Raw genomic sequence first — 4,836 nt, forward strand, 5'->3', positions numbered from 1 at the left:
AGAGAAGGGAAAAGAAAAGAAAGATCATGTTGAGTTTTTCGTTGAATAACCGGACCTTTTCCCTCATTAAGCATTGAATGTTCGCGTCAAAATGTGTGAAGTTCAGTGTTGATTTATGATATGGCTAATCTGACTTCGTAGCCTTTTTTACTTAAGTTAATAAGCCCTTAGGGATGTTCTACATCTAGTGCCCTAAAGCCACCTGGCTTGGGAGTCATTGGTCTAACACTTGTTACATGGGTCAATTAGAAAGTTTAAGGGAGTTAGACATTGCAGAGCCTTAAAAAATATATATATATTTGCATAACTTGCCTTGGTTGTTTCATTTGATAGAGATTTTTACAAATTTTATGAAACTTGTCTTGAGTTTAAACTGAAACCTTCATAATTGTATGCTAATTACACTTTACACTTTTCAGAACATATGAGTCTCAATTGTCCAATTATGAGTGATTTGATTTTGGATTTCCTTTTGACTGTGATGATGGTGTTAGTCTCTTTAAGTTTGCTCATAAAGAAGAACCATGGTTTATGTGAAACTTCTTTCTTGTTAACAACATAGTGCTACAATGTTTCTAGGTATCATTCTGGTTAAGCCCTCACGAGACTTCACTCGTCCACTAGGGATGCCTAGGGGTTTAAAAGGCTTGTTGCATATGCTAAATGCAATCGTCTCTCACACGAAAGTGGATTTATGTTTCTTGCTTTCATTTTATTTTTCTTTTTTTTTTGCTAAGGGACTAGCAAAATGTAAGTTTGGGGGTGTTTGATAAGTGTCAAATATTACATATTTGGACCCCTTTATTTACATTAGTTAAACCTTTACCTGTGTCGTTATTTAATATTTTGTGTTAGTTTTGTGTTTTTAGTGTTTTGTAGGTCATTAAAGAAAAACTACAGCTTTAAAGGGAAAAATGCAAAGTTTGGAAGAAAGCATAATTTGAGAAGACCTAAATGATGTGGTTAAGTTTAACCAAATCCAAGAAAAGTTTAAAGTGGATTAAAGATCAGATTAGATAAGATTTCGGATTGGATTCAAATTCAGATTCTGCACATGTCTCAGTATTTTGACTATAACTTGCCACTCAAAAATTAGATTGAAGTGATTCAAACGGAATTGGAAAGCTAACTCAAAATACTACAATTTGTTGTGAAATAGGATTTTCCTAATTCGGACGGTTACTATGCCAAAATTGCCCCGCAATAAAAGGACACAAATTTGGACGAATCCTATTCCGATTTTAGACTTTTATTTTCACTGGGAGACAGACCTCCGAATTATCTAGGTTTAACAGGGCTTTTAGGACTTTCCTAAGCCTATAAATAGACCTCTTTGCATGCAAGAAAAGATATAGAGAATTCCAAAGAGCAAAATTCTACAGTTTTTCTCTTTTTAGTTTAGGTTTTCTTCAGATTTTGGTTTTATTTTTATGTGGAGCTAAATTCCCAATTGAGGTTGGGGATGAAGCCTAACTGATGAAGAATATCAATACTTTCATGTAAGTCTTTATTTATCTGATTTTATTGGGTTTTATATTTCAATTGTTTTACTTCTTTTCAATGTGTGAAGTGATTCTTGGATATCTTTTGTGATTCAAGGATACACTTGATGATTTAAGTTAATTTCACATAATTGATTGCTTGATTTTATTTGCCTAAATAATTGAATATCCCTTGTGATTTGTTCTACGGGTACATTTGGTGTTTCAATTAAGATTGTATATCTTTTGTGATTTACGGATACATTTAATGATTTAATTGTGATGTGGTATTTTTGTGACCAAAAATATCAATTATAAAATTACCACTCGCAATAGAATGAATCCCGTAGGATAGGGCTATATTGAGGGTGTCGAACCTCAAGGACTGTAGGGGTTTAATTATCAAAATTTGAAAGATTAAAATTAACTTAATTCGAAAGAGACTAATTTGTTTGTGTAATTTCAAAGTGCATGAAAATAAAGAGAGTAAATATATGAGAGAGAGAGAGAGAGAGTAGGATATTGACTTCACCACGATCCGCACATCAATGGTTAACCATATTTAATTCTAGCAATTCATTCTATACATAGTATAATTTAAACAAGAAAACACATGATTGAAAAATAATTTCATACAATCAATGGAATAGCATAACCCATCTTCGGTTGGCACGGATCGTCTACCTAAATTAACTAAACTAGGCCGTAGTACGATCTGTCTTTCCTAGGTATGGTCTCTCTAACCCTATTGATTGCATGCCAATCAATAACCATTGTATAACCATCATTCTTATAATCACGGAAAATAAGAATGATTTGATTTCAATAGTAGTAAAATAATTTCTAAGACAAGATAAGAATTTTACGAATATTGAATTGGAATTAAAGAACAATTGCATTTATACAATAAACATGCATAAATTGAAAAACTAGAAATTAAATACAATCAAACCATTGTGCTTGGAAAAGGTTACATCAATACCCCACAATTGGTTTAGCCGCTCATGATCTTCTAAGCTCCATAGACAATTTACTGGAATTTTACCTCTAGAAAGCAGTGTTTCTGTTTACAATGTTTAGAGCCCTATTTATAAGGATTAGGAGAACCCTAAAAACCCTAAGAAAACCGAAGGTGAAAGCCAAAATCCACGCTGGAATAGGATTGCTGCCGCGCACCAAAGGCCCGTGTGCGCTCGATCCGAAGTCTTGTGCGCTCGAGCTTAGTTGTTGTGCACACAAGCGTAGGCATGCGCTCAATCCCTGGCCGCAAACCCTCGAGCGCAGGTGCGCTCAAGCTCAGGAATAGCTGCGCTCGATCCTAGATCCAGAATGCCAGCTTTTGCACTTTTAAACCCAATTTCCAATAGTTTGTCTAATAAGACCTGAAACACAAAAACAAAACAAAATCAAACCAATAACAATGCTAAGGAATTAACATATGTAAATTAAGGGGCTTGAATGTGCAACATTCGGCGCTTATCACCCCCCCAAGTTACATATTTCTAGTCCCTTAGCAATTCAAAACAGAAAACAAAGTGAAAAATAAAAAGATAAATCCATCTTTCGTGGGATGTACGGTTGCATTTAGCGTATGCAACAAGCCTTTTAAACCTCTAGGAGTTCCCTAGAGGACGAGTGAAGTCTCGTGAGGGTTTTTCAGGAATGATACCCACAAACATTTTTCAACCATGTAGTTCCCAAGAATGCAATATCATGACCATCATGTTTCTCATTCATTAGCAGGCTTAATAGAACAAACACTATCTTCACAATTTCAGAAAATTACAAATTAGGTTCAATCATGACAATTATTAGATATTACAGAATTCAACTAGTGTATGTGAACTCAACACATAGTCATGGGATTTCAAAACTCATCTTAATCATGCATGGATCAATACTCAAAATTCATTAGACTCCCCATCGGATAAAACAACCAAGGCAAAATTTTATTTATTTATTTTTTTAAGCACTTAGCTCCCTTAATCTTTCTGATTGACCCATGTATCGAGCGTTAAGCCAATGACTCCCAAACCAGATGGTTTTAGGGCATTGGGTGTAAAGAAACCTCTAAGGACTTACTAACTCGGGTCAAAAAGGCTACGAAGCTAAGCTATTTTATATATATTTTTTTATTTTTTATTATTATTATTATCAATCAAACCAAACTTCTCACTTTTTGATGCGAACACTCATTGCTTAATGAGGCAAGAGGTCCAGTTACTTGGTGGAAAGCTCAAAATGATCGATTTTTTTTTTTTTTTTTTTAGAATTTATGCCAAGGTCAATTTCCCAATAAGTTACCCAACTACATTTCAAATATTAAAACCAGACATCACTCATTCTAGATTTTATGCCCCACAGACTACATGCAAGTATGCGTGTGAAAATCAAATTGAAACAAGTAATATCTCATGTTGCCAATGAAAGTAACACAATTTGAATTCCTTAATCAAGTGATCATGTGTTTGTCATATTAAGCCCATCAATGAATTTCGAATCACAATAGGAAAATTAATTGCATGCTCAGAACTAACATGTACGCCCACACCCCCCAACTTAAAATACACAATGTCCTTAGTGTGTGGAGAAAAACAATAAAGCAAGGCAAGGAATAAGAGAACCTGATCTCTCACTGCAGCGCAGAAGAAGATGCCCCCGAATCAGGTGGCAGCCGTGGTAAAATGGTGCACAACAGTGCTTGTTGTGCTTCAAATCTTTCATTTGCCAGGCGCTTGTCCTCCGCCCTCTAGGTAGCAAGCTCAGATCGAAGCTCCTAGAGTTCTTTGTGGAGGGACTCATATTGTGACATGCTCATAGTAACAGTCTCCGCCGCTCCCTCTCTCTCTGCTGGCTCAGCTGCGGGTGGATCATTGTGCATAGGGCCATCAGCCTCCCTAACGACGTCAGCTGCTATAGGCTCCCGATGTCGTCTCGGCATGTGGGAACAACTCTGGTTCCACTGGATCAGTCCAAACTGAGGGTGAGTAGAAATAGGCCCATCCGCGGGTGTACCATCAATGCCTCAAAACTGAAGAATATGGGTGAGGAGAAAAGGGAATGGAAGTCCCCATGAAGACGAACCCTGAGTGCAGCGCACAATCGCCCCGTCCCAAAACTTGTGTATCTGATCCCAAATGAGCTGAGGGATGGAAATTCAAAAGCCTCTCTGAAAAGCATACAGTGCCGCTAGGAAGGGACCGCGCCGCTGAGTTTTGTGTCCAAATGGACACACATTCCGCTGCAAAATGAAGTCCAGGAACCAAAGTTGGGAAGGCAGCAGGACCTTGCTTGTGCAATTCCGGAGATCATCGGTATAATCGCCGTGGCAGATGTCGTCCACAATATGCTGCAG

This window comes from Corylus avellana, chromosome 3 (assembly GCF_965113065.1).
Source record: "Corylus avellana chromosome 3, dhCorAvel1.hap1.2, whole genome shotgun sequence".
Classification (NCBI taxonomy): domain Eukaryota; kingdom Viridiplantae; phylum Streptophyta; class Magnoliopsida; order Fagales; family Betulaceae; genus Corylus; species Corylus avellana.